General features: G+C 27.8%; 1 protein-coding gene across 1 annotated transcript in view; it reads right to left on the bottom strand.

Annotated features, from left to right (window-relative positions):
* Positions 1-23,509, bottom strand: part of LOC106690163 (sodium-independent sulfate anion transporter) — a 190,514-nt gene extending 167,005 nt beyond the window's left edge. The window contains exon 1 of the mRNA XM_014435496.3: positions 23,453-23,509. The gene's annotated coding sequence lies outside the window, so the exon portion shown is untranslated. The remainder of the gene's footprint in view (positions 1-23,452) is intronic.
* Positions 23,510-25,714: the final 2,205 nt, after the last annotated feature.

The raw sequence follows: 25,714 nt of genomic DNA on the forward strand, positions 1-25,714 counted from the left end.
ATTTTTTTTTTATTCGTTGTTTGTTACTAAGCAATTGACATCAATTAGGATCGTTTTAAATTAAAATATGTATATTAAAATCAAAAGAAAGGCGTTTGAATAAAACCCATGAAAAAATATTTTATATAAACAATTAGATGATTAATTATGAGTAATTGTAGTTACTGTTTATGCTTTTATTATTATACTGAATATATTGTTAATTATATGCTATGAGTAGCATATAAAAAATTGTTGAAGATGTTAACAAGTTTAAAATATACAATAAATATGTGGTGCGTTAAGGGCATCTCACATTTTCTTACTACCATACATATTAAAGAAAAATGGTATGTATAGATGAACCTACATTACAGATTTGTATAAATGAGTCTTAATTTTTTTTTAATTTCTTTTTATATTAAGTATATTGACTGCGATAGTTATGTTACTTAATACTACTATATTTTATCAGTTTTTAACATATTATTTACGTTCCAGAAGTCTTACTGAATTAGTCTCGTTAATTTATCTCATCAGTAACTCTAAACAGAATTTCCATCAATCTTCGTAGTAGCTGATAAAAATATTTACCTTTCTCTTGTTCTTTGTTTCCTTCACAATGATTCATTATAGATTGGGTACAGTTAAGCGGGGTTATAACTCGTATGAAAACAACCATCTTTTGCTGTTCAAATAACATAAAAGATCAGTGAGTTTACTACATAATAGGTCTTAAATTTTGAATGTTCAAAAAGCTTTCTCTGAAATACCTTCAATTTTTTTACTTAAAATAAATAACCATCCGTCATTATTAGGAATAATAAAAAAATTATTACTATAAAACATCAAAGGATTTGATGATTACCTACATGAAAACTAAATGCTTTGTTTTTCTGCGGTTTTATGATAAATACTATAACCTTTTATTATTCTCAGAACAACCATAGTGGATATGATAGAAGTTGTCAAATTTGAAACGAGAGATAAATTTCAACTCATACTATGGTAGTAAGAAATGTGAGATGCCCACAGCGCACCACATTTTTATTGTATATTTTAAACTTGTAAATATCTCCAATAATTTTTTATATTGCATATGCTGTGAGTAATAAATCATCTAATTGTTTTTATAAAATATTTTTTATTGGTTTTTATTCAAACGCCCTTCTTATGATTTTAATATATATATATTAAAACGATGATTATTGATGTCAATTGCTTAGTAACAAACAATGAATAAAAAAAAAAAAAAAATTCTTTCTCCTAGAATTTGTCAAATTAAAATGGTGGAAATAAATAATTTGCTAAAACTTCTATTCAAAACTTATTAGTTAAAATAAAGTTTAAAAAAATTATTATTATGATCAAATTAACTTAATTAATGTTATGAGACAACACATCAAATATAGTAAAACATTTATTTGTGGGTTTAATGAGATAAATAATACTAATGCTACTAGCAAATTTACTCTACTTAAAATTATGTTCTCTTATATTTTCTAGTGTTGTTGGTAATTTCAATGATATAAGGCTAAGAATTAAAAATTAATGTTTTGAAATAGCCGCCATTTTTATTTCTACATATACTTGGCAAACATATCAATTTTGACTAGTGACTATACAAATTTTTCATTAAAGTAATAAAAAAAAAAAATGGGGTGTGAAACTGCCTTTTTTCTCCTCTAGGGCTCTTTTACTAAGTGTATTAATGTATTTTCAGTCTAGAGTTTCATATATATGAGGAAGACACCCGACTTTAGTACCAAGTTTCATTAATTTTTATAGACATCACTAACAATCCACTAATATGTTCAACAAGATGCAATAACATCCCACCTCATAGAATAAATAGGAGCAATGATCCAGTTATTTCTGCTGTCAGTTTATTAAAATATATTTGATGTACATAATCATTTAATTCAAATCAAATGGGTATACTGATATGTATAAAGCAATATTTTTTTTAGTGCAATAGTTCTAAAGATGGAGAATAGTTAATAAAGGTGTAATGATGATATACATATAATATTCTATGATATGTTAAAAAAATGTTTAACTCTTTCTAATGAATTGATGAATAATATCAGCTTATGCGATAAGCATCGTATCCTCTATAGCGAATCCAATGCGAGAAGCTGCTTTCTGTGCGCAGTAAACATACTAAAACTTAATCCTTACAAATCCTACAATTACTAAAAATGGGAAATTTATAAACAAGGTTCCTAACGGTGCGCCACCTTGCGATGTTCTGTTCCTGCTCGGACACATCCTGTTCCGCCAATAGCGCGCCACGATTTGCAACTCCTTGCAGTTCCTGACGCTTTTTCATTACCTTTCTATCGAGGAGTGGTGGCTCCAGGGCCGCCTTTAATGATATCCTTTAATCTTATGCAGTTATAAACATTTATTACGCCAGCCAGATATCGATCATTATCATAGGAGGCCTACAAATCGATCTAATATCGATAATCACAAAATAATGAAGGCCCAGATTTACGTTCGATTGCAGGAATTAAGACGGGAATGTTTGCATGAAGCAAATCATATTGAGAGCAGTGATTAGAAAGTTACGTGCTGTCTAGATTAAGAAAGTTGCTTCATCGGCCGAAGGTATTGTCATTATATATTATTAAGATATATAATACTCTTACTTAAACAAAAAGTAAATATTTTCGTACATTTCCATATATATTTTTGTAGGATTAAAATAATAAGAGGGCCATTATCTGAAGATGCACAGACTTCACTTTCTAATATCTCAATAATAAAAATAATTTTGAGCTGCAAAAATTCATACCAACTTAATAATATAGGGTGTTTTTTTAAGCCCGATAGAACTTGAAATTGTAAAAAATAACACAAAAAATTAAATTGTAATCAAAAATTTTTTTTTATTCGAAAGATCAATACGTGACATTAACATTTGAAAATGATTTCGGGCATATGGGCACCGCGGCTGTTCTTGACGAAGCGCATTCGGCAGTTGGCAACTGACCCGTTGTTTTATCGCAAAATTGTGTTCAGCGATGAGGCGCATTTTTGGCTTAACGGGTTATGGAGTGAGACCAATCCACAAGAGACCCTACAGACTCCATTACATCCAGAAAAATGCACCGTTTGGTGCGGTTTTCACGCTGGTGGCATCATCGGACCTTATTTCTTCAAAAGTGAGGCCGGAGCTCGCGTTACGGTCAATGCAGATCGTTACCGCACCATGATCAATGATTTTTTGTTTGAAAATATGGATGACATTGATCCGGAGGAGATGTGGTTTCAACAGGATGGCGCTACGTGCCATACGGCGAACGCAACCATCGACTTATTGAAATCAAAATTTGGCGATAAGTTGATTTCGAGAAATGGACCTGTCAATTGGCCTCCAAGGTCGTGCGATTTGACACCTCTCGATTATTTCCTGTGGGGCTACGTGAAGTCACTGGTTTATGCTGATAAACCAGCAACAATTGACGCCTTGGAGGCCAGCATTGTTCGTGTTATTCGTGACATACGGCCAGCAGTGCTCGAAAAAGTGGCCCAAAATTGGACGTCCAGAATGCGCTTCGTCAAGAACAGCCGCAGTGCCCATATGCCCGAAATCATTTTCAAATGTTAATGTCACGTATTGATCTTTCGAATAAAAAAAAAATTTTGATTACAATTTAATTTTTTGTGTTATTTTTTACAATTTCAAGTTCTATCGGGCTTAAAAAAACACCCTTTATAATAATTTCGCTTTTCACGTAGTTACAATAAAGGAGTATATTTAAATGTCAAAATCAGGAAATGAAGGGTAATGAAATAGTGAAAAAATATTTATGGAAGGTGAAGAAAGATATTTTTATAAAAAAAAATAATGTTTCAAAAACTTCTAACTGTACAGTATTAATGTGAAACAAGAAACATAATGACTGTAAAGCTGAACGTCATTGGCAGAATTTCTTAATAATGAAATCAAATAATCATAAAGCCAATTAAAACAAAAATCAATAATTATGAAATAATATAAAACTTGAAGAAACAGTAATTGAGTCTTCATTTGAACTTATATAAAAAAGAGCAACCACTATTTTTCAGATCTATTCAATTTAAAATAATATCCACATTCACTAATACCAATAAAAAAAGAAAACTAATTTATTTGTTTCAATAAATATCAAAATTGTAATTATGATTCTTCACTCTAATAAAAAAAAAAAATTAACTTCTTAGTAACGGAAAATACAAAAAGAAGTTTCAGTGAAATTTATTCTAGTGATTTTTTTTTTACTTAAAAATAGTCAAACAATAATTACGTCAATTAAGGGAACCACTAAAAGAATTTCCACTTGAATTATTTTTTGAATAAATGTGATGATAGCGTCACGGTAAAGAATTGATATTTGATCTTAACTATTAAATTCTGTAATATCATACTATCCAAATCACATGAATTATGTTTATTCATAAGTATCTTCTTTCACCCATTTACATTCCTCACTCCTTCATTTGAAATATCATTTAGTCATATGTCTTTAAGAAGAGTAATAGGAAGACATGAAACGAAATTTTTTGTTAAAACAGACAATATTTAGGAAATATCAAAGCGATGATGAATGATTGTTGTTGTTGGTTAAAGGCGTAAAACCATCTGGTCATCAACGCCTATGGCATGATAAAAGTAAAAAAAAAAAATGATAAAAAGAAAAAAAAAAAAAGAAAAAATTAAAATCGAAGAGGAGTTATAATTTAGAAAGAAGGCGATGTACTTTTAAAAATTCAAACACTTATGTAATTTTAGCTTCCTCATCTGTGAGAGCTTCTGACAAATTTAGGGTCTGTCCTATCCTGTTTATTATTGGCAATTAGTGAGTACATTCTTCAAAAATATAATAAAACAAAAAGGATGATGAATGATCATCCTATTTTGTTTTGACAAAAATGAAATATTGTGTTATCTTTAACTTTCTGCAATAGCTTATGGTAAAAATATTTACGAAAGATAAATAAGATGTTTATAATAATATGTATAATCGTATATAAATTATACATAATTATATGTATATGTATATGTGTATAATCATATGTATAATCCTAATAATATATGTACAATAATGGCAATAGTTTATGGGACGTCATAAAACCATAAATAATTAACTCTTAGTTCATCGTCGTATTAAGAATCCGAATCATAGATTTTCAATATTTGAAAAATGATTTAAAACGAAAAAAAAAAAACAAATATTATAAAATGCAGTTATATACGAATGAATTATCTTAAAAATTGTTGATAGTTGAAAATTTTATATTACTACTAATTTAACTTATCACACAAAATGCTCATCCAAAGTGAAGTTCTGAAAATGAACTTCAAAATGATATCGGCGGGATATCAAGAACAGTTTATGATCACGCACCAACGAATATAAAATATGATGAGCAAAATATCAGAAAATATGCCGCATGAGCAGAGCCAATACAATTGCATATTTTTTTTGCTAGCACCTTTTCAATAGTTGATCAAATATCTTAATGAATTAGTGTACTCAGGTGCAGTTTTGCATATTTGACAATAAATGCTTATTATTGCATATTTGGATGATTCCATAAAAAAAAACAAGAAATTTAGAAATGAAAATTTAAAAACAACGTTGATGAAGAAATTCAATATTGCAATCGTAGATCCATTTTCGATGAATTAAACAATAAAATATCGCAACCATAATAATTACAACATAGATTTTAGTTTATTGCTTTCTTTCTTTAGAAGCATTTATATTTTTTAATAATTCAAAACTCAATAAGTAAGTGCATTGTTTTCTTTGTTGAAGAACTCTTAGATCGAAAAATTGGTATTCCAATTTTATTAAATATTGAATTTAAAATATATGGAGATAAGAGCGTATAAAATAAATGAATAGTGTAAGGAGTAATAAATAGTTCTGAGATAAGAAATAAATACATAGTTTAATCAATTTAAAGGCAGTGTAACAACAATATCCGGCCAAGATTTAAAAAGTTAAAACTAAGACAATTTTTTTTTTTTAATTTGAAACTTTATATTCTGTAAAATATCCAAATTATTACAAGCATATTTTAAGTATACATAAGTAGTATATTTTAGCTGTCTTATAGCATATTTAGAATTTTCACTGCATATTTCAAGGTTTTTGTCACATATTCTATAATATGCTACAGAATGCAGGTTTTTACGTCATAAAATTCTATTATTGAGTATTTGGAAACAATATTAAATTGAACTGTAAAAAAATATCACATCATTTCGAAAGCAGTTAAGTTAATTTTTAAAATATAATATAAAATCTTCAACGCTTATTATAAATATGATAACAAAACATTTAAGTGATGAAAGGGGTCTCTGATTCCATTGTTAAAAAATACGATTTTAATAATTACTAAAAAATAAATTTTTTTTTTATTTATTTATCAATTTAAAGGATTCCTCACACTGTACTTGAAGTTCAATGTGTTACTAAGAAAGTAGGTAAAAAAGAATAAATAACCTAGGAAATATCAATTAAAATGAACATAAAAAATGGACGATTCCAGGTCATGAAACGTACCAATATTTTTAATAATGAATGTGAAATTTTGATTCCTTATGTTATATTATATAATAAAATATCGTTCTCTTGTTGAACGTAAAACAAATAAATAAATTAAACAAAAACGGCGTAGTCGACATTATTAAATGACAAAACCTCTTTCGTAATCCAATATTTTTTTCCACAAATTCAGAGCTGATATTGAAAGAACTTTACACAAATTATGTGATAACTTAAGTGAAAACGATGTATATTTATTGATAAGTGGACTTATCAATGCTTTGCTTTCCTTAAGAAGATTAATAAATGATAATAGGAACGAGGTGGTCAATAAGTTAGATCGTGGCTGCTTAAGCTAAATGACCCCGGTTCAAATCCTGGCTTGACACACTAATGTTTATCTTGGGGGAAAATTGATTGGTCTCTTAAGGTGCGTTTAATCGATTCTAGTTGGCTGGTCCGACTTTAGGCAGAAAATTCAATGGTATGCTAGTAACATTTGTGTATTTTTAGGATATTAATCAACCATTATAGTAATAATTGTTTTAAAAATTTCATTGTTTAGGTAATTAGAAATATGCCCGTATTGAAAAAATAATTAATATTGCTGGAGATTTGTTAATTGTATCAATTTAATAACATAAAAACAAACATAATAAACGTTGAAAAATAGGAAAGGATTGGACATCAAAAAGGAACTTTTTTTAACTTTCAATCTCTTTTTCAATTTCATTTTTTTTTAAATATGAATTTTTTAAATTTTGCAATTAAAAATTTATTTATAGTTGCCTAATAACAACTTTCTAAGGCGTTTTAGGGTCCCGTCATGAGAAACCTTATTTTTCCATATTTATATTCTTATATAAATATGTACGTTCAATATTATATAATTAAATTAAATATATAATAATTAATTAATTAAATGTAGGTTCTATATTTATATATAATTTTGTTTCAAATAATGGTCATTTCGGAAAAATACTGTTACCACAGGTTGGAATGAGGAGAATCAAAATACCATTTTATGTAATGTAAAATAAAACTAGTTCACAACAATATGAAACTGCAAAAACATAACTGCATAAAAAGTTCATCGTAATTTATACACCTAATATCATAATTTTTATTTATTTCATTTTTTTTTTTTTTTTAAATTGGAAATCTAACTCAGGAATCTCCACTCTTGTATTCAAATAAATATTTAAAAAGGCAAAATTATATAATATAACAAGTTCTAATGATAATCACTAGAGCTCTTTATCTTTGGACCGAAATATCGAGGAGTTTCATAATAACATATCCTCTATGCAAAAAAAAACACGTAATATGGACCAAAATGAAAAAAATTAATAATAAATCAGTTAGGAATAACACCAAGAAGAGTTTAAACACAAGTATTAGTGCTTGCTATTGTTAGTTAGCACTGGATAGCAGATCACCTTATTGCCTACCGGAGTCGTCGGCCTTCCCTTCACAGCCAGGCGGAGACCACAGCTGTGTACTGATATGATAACGGCTCGTTCCTCATCACTATTGGGTTCACTAACCCCCGTTACTCTAACTACAAACAGCGAAAATTCGAGAAATTGGGTTTCGGGAGTACAGGAATATCAACTAGGAATAAGACCAACTGGAAAATTCTACGAAGAAGGAACAACTTGCAGAAAATCAGCAAGAACGCGTCAAGGCGATCGCGTGGCGAGGTAAGGTCGTTAGTACTACGATAGCATTCCACGGCCTCATGGGCGGTACTGGTCAAACTTAGTAAATGTATCGTATATTTTTCTTATCCTGTATTGAAGAAAAAAATAAAATAAAAATCGCCTTTTATGTTATTCGAAATTAACTATTCGGAAGTAAAAGAGGCTGCACCAGAGATTTCTTTCAGGGGGGAGGACACCAAAAAATAAAGAAATATGTTTAATAAAAAAAGTTATATTTATTTTAAATTATACAAAAAATATAAGATTTTATACATGAATTCCTGATGTTTTATACGACCATTTTAGGTTTTCATGTTTTTATTTCGCAATAAAAATTGTTGTTTTAAAGTAACATTCAAATTTTTCGAACAATTTACACCAAGCTGAGGAAACATTACAGTAACCTCATTTTTCAAATTTTAGTATGTGTGTGTAATTATCTAAAAAGGTCAATTGCTATAAGTAACTCAGTCTCAAAGCCACTAAGACTACTAGATAACTATTCTGATTAATTATTTATGGAAAAATAATATAACAAAAAATATAAATATAAATACGATAAAAATACATCAAGTACATGTGAAGATTACACTTAGAAATATTTTTTTTAAAAGTAAAAACGATAAAAGCCAGTCGATCAAAAATAATCTTTTACTGTTGATCTTCTAATATGCCTACCATGGGAATATAATGTCAGTCACATAATCACTTCCATCATTACAGAGCAAATTATTTATAACAACAACAAATTACTATTTGCTAAATTACTATACAATTTTTTAAGTTATCAAAACATCAGTAACATTATCAAAAGAATATTTGTAATTTTTTTTTATAAATATTTGAAAATTCTAGAAGTAAAATTTTTTTTCTCGGTATAACCTGTTTTTATTAATATCAGTATGTGTTTTTAATTTGTTTATTTTTTATGTTCTTTTTCTCTCTTGTTATCAATCAAAATGATGTTTTTATATTAAACTTTTTCATTGTTCCAAATATAATGTGTTCATCAATATCTGACATCGGCAAGCACGTAGAGTCATTAAAAATTGTAAATTTGTCAAATAAAACGTTATTATTATTGTTATTAAGTATTATTAATTGTAAAAATAAGAAAAAAAATTGACACTACAATGTTTTAGACCTCTTTTTTGTTTTAGATGGCTTTTAAAAATGTTAGCTTAATAAATATAGGAATTTCTGAAAAAAAAAAAATAAATCATTGATAAATGAAAATCGAAGTATTTTGATAACTTATGAAACTATATTAAAAAAATTGACTCATACTTGAATTTATGGATGTGAACTCTAGGGCAAAGCTATAAATTCTAACTAAATAGGAGTTTCTATGACAGGGCTGAACCAAAACATCATGTCAACACGCCAATCTACCAGAAACTATGTGACATTTTCCTTCAACGTCCATCAACACTGCCTCAATCAATCAAACCTCAATCGCGCAAAAATTTGTAGGAAGTGTGAGGCGAGGTTTCGAATAAAATATTTGTGTGGTTTCTTAGGCCTAAGGACACATCAGTGTCATATTATCCTTGAAATAAGATTATCATATGTAGGTCGTTATAACATGATGCAACGGAATAGGTCAAGTGTAGGACACCTAATGATACATTAGGTCCAGCAGAACACAATTAAACCCTAACAATTATTTATTAATGAAATAGGAACATGACAAAATATGAGTCAAAAGTGAAGACACACTCCGTGGTGTGAGGGAATGAACAATGGAAGGTATTCCTAAAGTTAGAAAAAAAAATTAACTTTTCTTGTTCTTTTAATAATAAAATTGGGCGCTATTTTCCATCAGAAAGTTGTTCAATTTTGACCGAAGCTATACAAATGGTATAATAAATGAGTTCGGATATGGGTAAAACTTAATAAAAATAAAAAAGTAAATAATGTTCATATATGTACAATGTTTAAATGTAAAATATAGACATCCAATAATATATTGCATAAAATGTAAATAAATAAATAAAAAGGAAACAAATGAAATAAAACCACCGATCATATTATAAATTATAGGGAACTAACTTCTAATAAAATGAAACGAAAAAGAAAAAAAAATTGAAATAAAGTTAGTAAACAAGAAAGAGCAATGTTTATATACAAATTTACAAGTTTTAAATAAAAATAAAAAAAAAATAAACAAAAAGGCAACAAAAAATAAATCCCCTCGTAAATCATAAATTATAAGTTTATAATAATAATAATGATAAATAAACACAATTCAATTCAAGCTTTATCAGCACAAACCTTAAAACCTATACTGTAAATAACCTGCTTGAAACGACTAGTCCGTAAGTTAGTCCAGTAGTACTGGAATATGAGAAGTATAAAACTTTGATTTTATATTCTTAGAATAGTATTCTGAATACAAAGTTTCTTTTTTTTCCCCACTTCTATAAAGTTAATAAACAGAAGTTCAAATTAATTTCGGTTAAAGATATATATCAGAAATTAATAGGATTGCAGTTGCTCCCATTACAATATTTGCAATGTCATTGAGAATGTCAAACAGTGTACACCTGTATTTACATCGGAATTAACCAATCAGCATTCACAGTTTAAATTTTTAGAATTTTCCAGAACTTTCAATTTCCGAGGCCATTTCTGCATCAACTGATCGAAGAAACTTCCTCAAAAAGGGATCGACCAATTAATTTTTTAAGGATCAGAGAAATTTAACACTAAGGGGCTATTTATTTAATGAGTGTAGGTATGTAATATATACAATGTGGTTTGTGTATAGATAATGATATTCCAGATTTTTTTTTTGTAAAAAAAAACTTAAACACTTACACTTAAAAAAAAAAGTGTAAAAACAATAATAATGACAAACATAATAAATAAGTTTTATTTTACAAATTAAATGATAAATTAAAGTAAGTAAACAACCGAGGTAAAGAAACTTATAGTGTATTCAATGTAAATTATCTTATTTATACCGTATATAATATTTACTAAGAGTAAATAATATATTACTATATAGAATATTACCAAATCAATAAAGGTATCCTTAACACCCAGCTATACATAGAGCATACCCCCTATATGTACGTACCAAATACCCACTAAAATCATTACAGGTGGGTATGAAAAAAAAAAAAAAAAATACCAAACCAAATGATACTATCTCCCTAACCCCCCCCCCCATCCCCTCCCTACATGTAGCTAGAAAAGCACAACTCAGAAAGATCCAGTTCGATTCGTTACCTGGATGATTAAATTTCTATTAATTAGTATTTATTTAAATTTAAATTACGAATAATATGTTTTACTGAATATTGTGGCCATTTATCAGTAGTTTTATTACTGAAGTTATATTCTTAGTTTCTTAATTTTCTAAAGTTAGTTATTAAAGAGATTCTTATAAAGTTATAAAAAATAAAATTATAAACTGTTTAATAATGTGGATTTCTACATGCTTGCATCCTATTTTTTATCCCAGTTTTGATTACTGCAGTGTTTGGTTTGTCGAAGTTCAGATTACCGAGATTTCTCAGTAATTAATTCAATATCTGATATTACACTGTATGTGTGTGTGTATATATATATGTGTGTGGTTGACTGCCACGTCACAAGTGTTGGGAACCAGTGGAGGTTGAGACTTGACGAAATATAATTCAAACCCATTAGTGATTAGATTTTAACCTATATTCTACTATATCTCCTATACAAAACATACAATAGTAATCCAAAAGAAAAACTAGAAATTATTCAAGAAATTGAGGTAAAATTTAACCAATTACTTTACGGTAAGATTTTTTTAGACAATATCAAATCTAGAGGATTTATAATATTATTATAAGAGAGAATTTATTCTACTTGAATCTGCAGTTTTTACATTGTTATGAATTCAAATGTATGTATTTGTATTTATATATTTTGCTTATGTATTCCTCTTTTAAAGAATTTTTTTTCTTCCATTCAAATTTACCACCGCATCTGAGAAATAAATTAACGACAATCTGCAAATACCAGTTGATAATCTGACACATTAAAATTTACATATATATCCGGCATGAAACCAAGCGCATCCTGGCTTATTTATTTTACGTCTGTAAGGAGATCCCGTATTTATTGCATTTCAGTTCTGCAATTTATTGCATTTTTAAATAATATAGTTAATTGAATCAGTTATTTGAGAAACATCTCATTTCAAAAAGAAGTAAAAAAAATTATGTACTTTAACATTATTATAACTCGTATCCATAATTTTTGTACTTTATAAGTGCCCTAACTCGTTAATCAATTTAAGGAGGCATGACATTAAAATAAATTTTTTATTTAGAGCGAAAATAATCTGGATTTTTTTTAAATATGCGCAGTTAGAAAACATCAAAAATAATGCAGTTAAGTGAAGTGTATTTTCCTCTCTTATCTCTCAAAATTATACTTTTCCTTTTATTTTATTTTTAAAAAATAATCATAAATCTGATCCAAAGATAAAAGTTTAAAATAATATTATTTCGAAGTAGGACAGGCAAAGTAGTATAAGGAAAAGAATAGCCGAAATAGACTGTTTTACAATCTTACACGGTTCATCCCCAAGTGTATTTTTCACGAAAGATTATAGAAACAATTTAGGAATGTTGACAAGAGTATAGTCAGGATTTCAAATTCTAAAACGTTCATAACAAAATGGGCCATTATCTAACTTAATTACTTTTACCCCTATCCTCAGATATATTATTATAAAATTTCATATAGTAGACAAATAGGAGAGGGTTTCAAAATTTCTATCACAAACTAAACGCCCATTTGTTATTATTTATATTATTTCATCAGTCTACAAGGGTACTGATTCTACATAAAGCCATTAATAGTGAACAGTCACAGTTAATTAAAAGTTATATTATATTCAAGATAGTCTCAGATTTCACATTACATCACATTATACGTGATTAATAGACAATAATAATTGGCTGTTGATTTATAATTTGATTTGACTTTATTTTCTAATAACCAATATTTTTATAACAACCTTCATCCTTACCAAAAAAAAAAAAAAAAAATTAAAATATAAATAAAAAATAAAATTGTTGGACCAACAATAATAACTATTCCAAACTAATAATACTGTGCAGAAGTAAAACTCTTTAGGTGCAATTTAGGAGAAAAAAATAAGCAATAAGATAACTAAAATAAAATAAAAATATTAATAGATAATTTTAATATTTTTGGTATCTAATGTTTTTCGACCGTCCCTACCCAACCTCAATATCTCTTCAAAGTCAACCTAGCTTCTTTGGATAGACCGTTGAAAAGTTTAATGAAATGATGAAGGCAATAAACCAACTTTTCTTAAACTGCCAAGATCGTATCTCAAAAATTCATTGTATGATTCTACCAAGTATTTATGAAAATTATTCATTTTTATTAGTTTAAATAAACTTTGCTGCTTCGATCGATTAAATAACCGATTCTTTTTTACAAATCTGTCTTTTTAAAATTGGTTGCTATCCTATAAGAAATTCTTTAAAAATTCCGGAAATGGTGAATAAATCTTCAGTTATAGTATAGAAATTTGAACTTTTATGATAAAAAAAAAACATTGGTTTCCAGAAAAACCCTTTAAAAAATCAAATCTTGACAGTGGATTAATGGTGGTACAAAACTATATTTTTGGTGAACTAAACCTTGCCCTTAATTAATGACATTTCCTCTTGTAATGAGGGTATTATTTAGCCTTACTTATTAAGTGGTAAACTGAATCCATTATCAGTAAACTTCAAAAATGAAGCAGTCAACTGAAAAAGAAATGTCAAAAACTAGTATTAAAGTCAGAAGAACCGAGAAAAGTAATAGTTGAAAGAAAATAAATAAAACCGAGACGAAAGACCGAAAAGATGTGTTTTATAAAGAGTAGAACATTATGAAGTCGATTAGGTTTTATATATTCCTGCAGAGCTGTCGGAGCGAATTCGGCCAGGGAGATTCTACTTTTATTTCGTGGTGGTCCCACGGAATGAAAACTCAAGAGAGTAACCCCTCCTCCTCTCCTTTACCCTCCCCTATGTCAGAAATAGCATGGAGGTAGTAAGAAAAAATAGTAATAAAAATTTTTATAAAAATACTATAAAAACACGTGTTTTTTTTTTTTTTTGTAGATTAATTAATAGGCACGTCGGCAAAAGTATAAGTATACGTCAGAATTTCAAATTTTCCTGCTTGTGAAACAATCTGTTTCGGCCATTTTGTTACTTGCACTACTTTTACCGCTATCCTTAGCTATATTATTAAGAATTTCATGTACCAGACAAATAGAGGAGGAGGGTATTGAATGCGAACGTTGACCAAGAGAAAGGAACACTGCTCTAAATATCGTATGACCTTAAATCTTTAATATATCATAGGTCGCCTTACCTGAGTAATTCACCTTGGCTAGGGGCCACTTGGCTACCAACATACCTACTAATTACAACTGCATGATTACCAAAAAAAATTATCACCAAAGCGTGGATAATCTATTCTAAACGCTTCCGTGACGGCTGGGGATATAGAAATTAATGTTTGATAGTAACTGTACTTCCTACTGTAATAAAAAAGTAATAACTAAATATAATTTGCTTCTAGAACAGCGTATTGGAAATGGAATTTCTTTATCTACTTTGATATATAAAGCTAGAGAGTATTACGTTCCATTTGATAAATTCTTTTTTGCCATAGAAAGACTATTAATTGAAAAAAAAACACCTGCTGTATAAAATGATTCTCTCACTCATAAAAACGAAATATTAACAATATAATATTAATATTACATTTAATTAAATAAAAATATATAAGAATATAAAATTCTGAAAAATGCAATTGAAAATAAAATGAAAAATAAGACATAATCTAAATATAGTCTTCATAATTAGTTTCCAGTGTAATCTATTGATTGCTGTTTGATTTGTAATTTTAATTAATTTATTAAATTTATAAACACACTTATCATATTTTGCATTCTACTTGATAATTAAACAGAATCCAAAGACTCCCAGTCTTTCATTTCATTTTAATTTATTAAACAGTTATGATCTCTCATTTTTTCAAAACCTATTATGTCTATCCTGAAATTTTATAAAAAAAATAAACAGAATTAAAAATATAGAATTTTAATAACAGGCCAAAAAGTGCCTCCTTTAATAGTAATTAGAAATTTAAACAATAATAGCTTAATAATTAACTTATCTATTATTTCATAAATTACTATTTGAAGATTTAGATTAATTAAATATCGCTACGAAAATTAATTGAATATTCATCAATTAATCACTTAAGTCAAAGCTAACTTTTGTTTTCCATACAGTATTATTTTTTAGGTATTATTAGTAAACCTATCAAGTTGCAAGAAACCTATAAACGAAATCAAGTAAATGTAATTTATATTACTTTTACTGACAATGAGAGTTATATAAAAACTGTTGTCGTTTGGAATATGATCTGTTTAGGTATATGCTCTTAATTATGTTAGGAAAATGTTAAACACACAGTTTTCATAGTAACCAGCAAGGCTTAATAGTCTGATCTATTAATAAATTATAAAATAATGGAATGGCAAGTATGCAGTAAATATGCATGTTTTGTTCTACTATAATTATATTTGAAATTTTTTTAATTTTCTATAGGAATAAAACAATTGGAATTTAATAAAAAACATATTAAAAAATAACACAAAAATTCTTAAAAGCCCCATTTAATTGGTATCATCTTGTAACGAAACTCGATGCTAAGTATAGATGTACAACACAGCATACCTACTTACTTTTATTTTTAAACCTCTGCCTGAATTTAATTTAAGCATTCATTATGTATTTGTCAATATAATACTAATACAGTATTCAATATAATAATTCAATTATTCTTATTAGTTATAAACTCCTTTTTAGAAAAGTGATTCCAATAATCTTGAACTCATACCCCTAATTTCATAAACCAACTTGCATACCTCTGAGATAACTACAAGTGTTATGAAATTAAAAGTTATATAAAAGTGACTTATTGTTAGATTATATTCTTTTTGGGTTAATTTGTATCTCGGTTATATCGATAAGTGATCAGATATATCAGACACATCTAAAAACAAATTAAGAAATATTAATGAGTAGTTTGTGCCTACTTTTGTAGAATTTTATTCGATAGCTTCCAATTAAGTTACTATTTACAAATTCATATTTATCTAAGCATTCTCATTTGTGTGATTTGTTCCATAATTTCCTTGAAATGTTTCGCATAAAACTCCAATTATAGATTCATTGACATGTTATTGATGGTATATTTGTGGGTAGACAAACAAAACAATTTTAGAATTTCATTAAAAGCTAATATAAATTATTATCATAAGTTGTTTTGAAATTCTCAGAACGCGAACTTACTTTCCTTTGTGGAAACACTTATTAGTAAAGCAATAAAGCAGTTTAGAAAGACCATTCCTTCAATATGATGTGAGTTCTACACAAGAGTTAATTTTTTTTAATTAAAATGCATTAGCGTCTTCTTCTAATTCCTGATACAATACTAATATATAGAATTAGGGGATGCGAAGTGGTACTTTTTATATCACGGAGTTCATAAGGATTATCTTATGATGGGAGTAATACCTTGAAATTATCCAATGAAACTAATGTTGCGTTGAGTTCCTTTGAAATGGATGCATCAAAATTATCAAACATAATAAAAATTAACAATTTTGAAACTGTAGGGGTACCTCTAGCTTCCATTCATGCACCGCTTTTATAATATATACACATGATATAGTCTTAAGCAGAGCGCCAATGAATCTCTCAACCTCGTTAAATTTTAGGCAGTAATTGTACAAAAAAAAAAAAAAGAAATCACAAAGTTTCAATAAAAAACAGTATAACTTCTAATATAATCTCATATTCCAGTTACAGGACCCTACACATTCACGTTTTTGTTATATAAGAACACATCAAACATAAAGGATGTTTCGTGAAAAACTTAATCACCATACTAATGGATTTAAACAAACTATATATACAATAAATAAAAAAGGACTATAATAAAAGATTTCCATAAGTGAATATAGAACTGCAATAAATTCAAGAGGAGGTACAATTAGCTACCAGTCTACATCATGTTGATTTATTTGTCTCGAATTCATTATATTGCTACTTGTCTTAAATCATAACACTGATGTTAATTTCTAGAAAATTATAATTATAAAGTTTTGAGTTTTAATTCCTGAAGATTTTAACCGATCTGACAAGAATTGGGAAGTATACACCAAAGGATTTATCTGCAGACAAAATAATCAGAGCGTCAAACTGTGGAACGTTTTAATTTTTATTATTATACAAAGAAAATTCATCTTGGAGGAGTGTTCACTAAACCATCATTTTCTTCATTCATGAATCTTTAAAAATTATTGTATAGTTATAAGTGGGATTAAAATGAAAGGTGTTCATGAGTGATATACGAGTGGACTTTCATGGAATTGGGCCAGAACAATTCTCTCACTGTTAAGAAAAATAAACCACCCTTTTTGGAGTTTTTATGATTCGATAAAAAAATCTACTTTGAGGTTAGAAACCCTTTGGAAAATGGAATATAAATAAAAAGAGACTAACACCACTAAAATGTGAAACAAGCGGATGGAAGTAAGTATATTAACGAAATTAAAGAATTAAATGAATTGCTCCTTAATTTTGATAAATTGTTCTAAAAATGTTTTTTTAATGCCATTATTTTATATTATTTTAACAAAAACGAATTCATACTGCAGATGTTAGTTTACACTATAATTGAAAACTATAACTGAAATTAAGAACGTTTATTTTTAATGAATAGTTCCTACTAAAAACTCCTAAAGCTCAGTCTTTGAACAGCACGATAATAGTTTATTGCAGTTTATTTAAACCATCATTTTCCTTCTAAACCAATGAACCAAAAAAAAAATTATTAAAAAATAAAAAATGAACAACCAAAATCCTTAATACTGCATAAACCACTTTATAGCATGAAGAATCAGTTGCTTCAGACTGAAGAAGCCAACGGTACGGTGTAAAGAACGTTAGGACCTTCAGGATTCGACACGGTTGGACCCAGAAATAGGAAATACGAAATGAAAAACGAAAATCGAGATAATCTTAAACGATGTGTTAAGACACATGTCTTGAAAAAAGAAAATTGAAATAATCATAAACGATGCTTTCTTATAATTCTGCATTTTCCTCAATTGTGTGGAGGGCGGTGAGCAAAAAGTTGAGTAATTGATATGAAAACATTTTAAATAGCTTGAGGTTGTCCAGAAGAGGTACATGAAGCAAGTTGCGCCGACGGTTTTGCTAGCACTTTTTTTATGAAAATAATGAATTTTTGGAATGAACAATTTTTTGTGACTTTTAATTTGGGATTTATAAAACCAAAAAAAAGTAATACAAACTCACGTACCTTTATCTGTTCTACATCAACAAGTAACGACATGTATGAATCTGTTTTTATTATGTAAGTGAGCAGGGAGAGGACATGTGTCATCGCCTTTGAGAAAGGGGGGAGGTGGACACTCGTGTTTCATACTACGTCAGACAACAATGACTTAGAATTTAAATAATATTTATATACATATTTTACATACGTACATCACATATTAATGCATTCATACAAATGTCGCAGCTCGATCTGGAGAAAGTCTCGAATCACTGCAAGCGATAACAAATATTGCAAAATGGTTGACTAGATCTAAGAAATAAAGAAAAGAAGAAATTATTTGCATTATGTTGCATCAGAATTGGACATGGCGAATTTTTCCACAACCATGGTTAATAACCATCTACTTTGCAGTCAAGAATCCTCAGACAGTGTAGAATGCCATGCCTATAGGACAGTTGGGCACTACACACTAGTGTAGTGAACAAGTGCAGTGTAGTACACTACTAGTGTAGTGTAAATATTATGCTACCATAAGGATGAATATAAAACTTTGCCAAACGATTCAAGTAATTTTGCGAAATTTGAAATAGGCATGGAATCTCTACTGGACTTCTCTTAAATAACAATAGAGTACACTTATGCTTGGAACTACCAAAGACCTTTTGTGCTAAGAGTGACTAAACAATTAATGAATTTATTTCATTAATGAAATTCATTACATATTATGTATTATACGAACGACCGTCCACTTATGTCTATTATTTTAGGAAAAAATAAAAAAACCTCATTTGTCATTGAGAACACCAAAATAAATCTGAGATTAATTATACAATATCATAATTATTATCAGTACTACATGTATGATGATTATTCTTAAATGTATGAACAATTGTTGTAAAAAAATTATCAATTAGTGACTTTAATTCCATTTTTAATTTTTAAAAATCGTGCCTTCATCTAAGGCATACATGTTTCGGCTTCAAGATCTTTCATTTTTATTATGTTTTGCTGAATTCGCATTATAATTCTAAACAAAAACAAAAGTCCAGCTTCATGATTAATAAATTTTTTTTATGTCTCCTATTGACCAAGAGTGGCTTCTTACTAAGCCTACCCTCTATCTTAAGTATAAGAAACTTTGCAGAAATATATTTATAACTGCTTTACATTATTTCTGCTTCATAAATAATTAAGTTAATATTACCAATGACAGGTAATCTGCATAAGATCACGATTACTGAGAAATGTCGATGTACTTTGAGATTTATTAGAGATGATTATGAAAAGGTTCTGTCAGGACTTACTGGTCACGGTAGGAGTCGTGAAAATAAAACGAAGGAGTATAGAGTCATTCCGATTAGGCAATCTCGAAGACTTAACTTGATCATGCAAAGTACAGTAAGCATTGCAGTAACTATTAACATAAATACATTCGATGCACTTATGGAGTAGATATCGGTAAAAAGGTACTTCATTCGGGATCTTATAGATATACACTTGGAAGTCAGCATAGTCATAGGGTCCAGATCTTTATTTAAATAAATATTTTAAGGTTTTTTTAGAATGGATAATATCTAGTTAGTTTGATTTTTTTTTCTCATTAGCTCAAATATAATTCGATATTTTCTAATTCTCTTCCGAAAAAAATAGAAGAAAAAGGCAAGTACATAAATGACTATACACTTTTCCGATGAACAGATGATTTAACTGATCTCCGGGGTTAACGAAAACAGAACTTGATAATAAAATAAATCTGCTATTCCTTCAAAGGTGGGTTCTTTGAATGGTTTTCTGACAACTGTAAAGAAAGTTGCCATTACAATAAAAAAAAAAAAAAAATTGATCATACTTTATAGAGACGAAAAAAATTCGTATGACCGAAAATAGGTGTAACAGTGGTGGTGGACAAAATATCGAATAAGTTATTCCCGATATTATCTAAGCACAGTATCGATACCACTGATATATTGAATGAAAATTATCGATACTAATATAGCATATATCTGACGAAGAATGACGTACCATATCATATCATAATTAAACATTTTAAGTTTCTTGAAATCCTAAATTAATAAAAAAAAAAAAATTGAAATATTCAACGCTTTAAACCATTTACACATTTTTATGTTTAAATATGCTCCAATTCCTTCATGTGAATTAAAGGTTTTCGTGATGATCAACGAAAAAAAATATATTGTCAGAATACATTCATGATTTTTAAAATAAACTTGGTTTATTGTAAATTTTATAATACATAGAATGTAAATTGTTAATGTGAATTAAAGACTTAAGGAAACATATCGATGGCTTACTTCACAGTGGTGCTGAGTACACTTCCACTAACGTTATGAAAAATACAATTAATGGTTCTCTCTTTTAGGAAAATTACAACTTTTCAATTAATATTCCTGAAAGAGAGACCGTTTAATAATATTTATCAGAAAGTTAGTGGAAATATATTCAGCACTATTGTGATGTAAGACATCGATATTGTGCTTTTTAATAAATATTTCAAATTTTTCTTAACATTATATTTAAATACTTGCCGAATTAAAATATAAATAAATATATATATTTAAATATAAGCCGTATTTAAATATAAGTGAACAAATATGCCGTGTCCTAGTCATAACCATACATCAAATTCCTATCATTCCTTTAGGTTTGATAATAGAACATACTACAGACGAGGATAGCGTAAAATGGTTAGTAAACCGGAGTCACTGACCTACAAACAGACAATTATATAATATTATATAAAAAAAAAATAAAATAAAGTGAACATTTTTATGAAAATTAGAGAATGCAAAAGCAGAGATATTTTTTTTAATAGAAAATAATTACTAAAATAAAATACATAAATATAAAGACTGATTTCAGTATTGCAATTTCTAACATTCATATGGGAAGCAATTATGCTTATGACTGACCTCAAGTGATTGTTTAATATGTGAATATTTATAAGATGTTTAATATTATTCTTGCTTAAGTGTTTGTTACTTTTCAGATATTATATTAAATGAAATATTCACTTTAACAAGCATGTTATTTAATTTTGTTGATAACTCGAACTTTAACTTTTTAAACGAAAAAAATTTATCTCAAAGGCTCCCTTTTCTTAAACTACATGGTCGAAGACGGCCCAAATGGGAAATATGATTTAAAGAATCTTATAATATCATAACAATCAATTCGAAGTTATTGAGGTGATTGTACGGAATTAATTTTTTTCCACTTATAATAAAACCGTTTTAATTCTTATAACATTTTTAATTAAAAAAATTGTTTCATAAATCGAATAAGGATAATCAAAAGCCATATTCAAACCCAGATCAGTTACTCAAGGTTCTTGTTGATAAATACTGCATTAGTTTACTAACAACCCTGATATAATTGTTTCGTAGTATTTTTTTTTCTAAGGTTTAAAACTCAATTTAATACAAATATTGTTATATATTGTTGAACATTTAAAAATTAGTACTAATTAATATTATGATATTGTTTAAACCGATACATACTTCACGAAATTTAATATGTTTCAAGTACAATTTCATGCTAAATATTCAACTGAACTTTAAATGATATTTAGAACTAAAATATAACATGTTAAGACAATTTTTGTTTAGAAAGTTAAGGATGAAACTACTTAAATGTGAAAATGAGCTAAAGGAAAAGAAAAAAGTTATCTCAAACAAAATAGGGAAGAATTTAACAATTATGTTTTCTCAAACGTAAAACTTCCGGCAGAAAATTCTAAATTTGGGTTAAAGGATAGCTCAAAATATATTTTTAAGAAATTTCTTAATCAAATTGTGATAAAAATAAAATATGTATGACAAATTAAATTAATTTAAACGAAGCCCACACCTCCAAAGTTTAAGTAGTACTTTCAAAAAAGGTTCTAGTTCCAATACTGATACCGGTAATTTTCTTAAATTTGTAAAATTTAAGTAATAAAATCAAAATGCATTCAAATCCAACATAATATGGTGAATTATTTTATTTACATTTTTAAAAATGTAAAATTCAAATTACTCCCTTAATAGAAGGGAATAATTTGTAATAATAATGCATCATTATTATGAAATGATTCATGAACATTGTTCACAAATTTATTTTCTCACAGTTTTTCCACTCATGTACGATTAAAATTCTATAGCAATGACTAAAACTTGAAAACATTACACAAAGTTATAAACAATAAGCAATGCATCTTACTACGAAATTAGATAAGTATCACCAAATGAATATAATTATTATGTTAAAAGATAATAAAAAAAAATATCAACCAAATATTTCCTTTAAATTATAAATGGCTGATTAAAATCAAAAATATATATATTATTTAAAATATATTGAATTTTATTATATGTTAGAAAACACCGATTAAGATACATTTTAATTACTTTATCGTTTGGAGATCTAAACATTATTTATTCATCTTAATGTCATTTTTGAAAAATAACCTGAACCACATGAACTCGAATGATTTGTGTACGAAACCTGTTGCCAAGTAGTCTGGGACTTACAATAAAATCGAATAGATTTGCATACATTACTGCCGACATGAGTAATCAACATGTTAAGAAATTAAAAAATAAATAAATAAGAATTGATCATAAATAAATACAAATTGAACAAGTGATGAATATACTTTCATATGTGAATTTCAAAATAAATCTAATTTTTTTAAATAATTAAAAAAATTGGAACATTGAGCTAAATATTATTTACTAGATATTATAAATATTATTTATTCAAATCCATGAATAGATATTATATAAAAATATTATTTTAACCGCGAACTATTAATATATTGACACTTACCACAGTTCCTACCAGCATGAAGCCAAAGCACTAACTGATGGGCTAGGTCCAGGACAGATGATATACCAAGTCGTCCACCACACTGCGCTCTGTCTCCAACGGGCTGAACTAATGTTTGCAATAAAACGAGTGCAAATTTAATCGGTATTATTAGCAAATTTCCCATGAGTCCTAGATATGGTAATTAAATTTTCAATAATAAATAGGAAATAATGTGTAAGGTTAAAAAACACAGTTAGTAGCAACGAAGTCACCCTATCCAGAATTCTGTAAAATTAAGTTTCAGTATATAGTACAAGAGCCCAAGAGGAGAAAAAAGGCAATTATCTCACCTCAATTTTTGATTACTTTAATGAAAGCTATGTATAATTAATAGTCAAAATTGATGAGTCTGCCAAGTATAGTTAGGGGGAATACAAAATGGCGGCTGTTTCAAAGTGATAAAAAAACTAATTTTTCATTCGGAGCTCTATATCTTAAAAAGTAGGAAAAATACGAGAAAACCTAAAAATTTTTAGGTTAATTTGCTAAAATATGAGCCCTAATAGAATTATTTACATTAAATAGTATTCGAGATTTAGCTTTTTAAAAAACAGCATTTCATAAAAATGTTGTATGGGACGTACTGAAAGATCAGTAGTTAGTGAATTTATTTTGAAAACTTATATCTCAAAAACCAATTGACGCACAGATGTCTATTAGCACTCAAATTAAAGCTAGTTCAATGAGCTATAAAGTAGTTTATGATGTTTATCTTCGTAGAAGTAATAGTTTACATGAAATTCGCTAAAATAAATTGCTTTATAATTGTTTGGACAAATGTTCATTTGCCAAATTTATATTCATATGTGAATATCATAAAAACTACTACTGCATATATAAAAGGCAGTTATTTCACCCTAATTTTTGATTACTTCAATAAAAAATATGTATAATTACTAGTCAAAATTGACGAGTCTGCCAAGTATAGGTAGGGGGATTAAAAAATGGCGGCTGTTTCAAAACCTTAAAAAAACATTGAATTTTCATTCGGAGCTCTATATCTTAAAAACTACCAACAACACTAGAACATCTAAGAGAACATTATTTAAAGAAGAGTAAATTTGTTGAAATATTAGCCCTAAAAGAGCTATTTACGTTCAATAGTTCTCGAGATATAGCTTTTTAAAAAGCATAATTTCTTAAAAATCTACTGACAGATTAGTAGTTAGTTAATTTATTTTGAGACATCTACCACTCAAATTAAAGCTAGTTTAATGGACTAAGAAGTTTATGACCTTTACCTTCGAAAGAATAGTAGTTTTCATGATATTTGCTAAAATAAATTGTTTTATAGTTGTTCGGACAATAAATTTGATTTTTGAAAAACTTTATTTTTGAAACCATTTGACGAACTGATGTCTGCAAGCACTCAAATTAAAGCTAGTTAAATTTACTACAAAATAGTCAATTATGTTTATCTTTGTAGGAGTAGTAAGATATTTGACAAAATAAACTCATAAAATGTTAATTTCTAGTTGTTCGAATAAAATGTTGGATATTTGAAACAATATATCTCTAGATCCATAAGACACACATATGTCGGCCAATACTCAAAATAAAGAAAATTTAATTTACTATAAAGTAGTTTATGACACTTATCTTTGTAGGGGTAATATTTTTTATGATATTCACATATTAATATAAATTTGGCAAATGAAAATTTGTCCAAACAACTATAAATCAATTTATTTTAGCAAATTTCATGTAAACTATTACTCCTACGAAGATAAACATCATAGACTACTTTATAGGTCATTAAACTAGCTTTAATTTGAGTGATAATAGACATCTGTACGTCGAATGGTTTTTGAGATATAAATTTTTCAAAGTAAATTCACTATAAATAACTGATCTTTTAGTACGTCCCATACAACATTTTTATGAAATGTTGCTTTTTAAAAAGCTATATCTCGAAAACTATTTAACGTAAAGAACTCTATTAGGGCTCATATTTGAGCAAACTTACTCTTCTTTAAATGACGTTCTCTTAGGTTTTCTTGTGCTGTTCGTACTTTTTAAGATATAGAGCTCTGATTGAAAAATTAGTTTTTTTTATCCCTTTGAAACAACCGCCATTTTTTATTCCCCCTACCTATACTTGGCAGACTCATCAACTTTGACTATTAATTATACATAGTTTTCATTAAAATAATCAGAAATTGGGTTGAGATAACTTCCTTTTTCTCCTCTTGGGCCCTTGCACTAATAGGACTCCAATGA

This window comes from Halyomorpha halys, unplaced genomic scaffold, assembly GCF_000696795.3.
Source record: "Halyomorpha halys isolate HHAL.00 unplaced genomic scaffold, Hhal_1.1 Scaffold1598.1, whole genome shotgun sequence".
Lineage (NCBI taxonomy): Eukaryota > Metazoa > Arthropoda > Insecta > Hemiptera > Pentatomidae > Halyomorpha > Halyomorpha halys.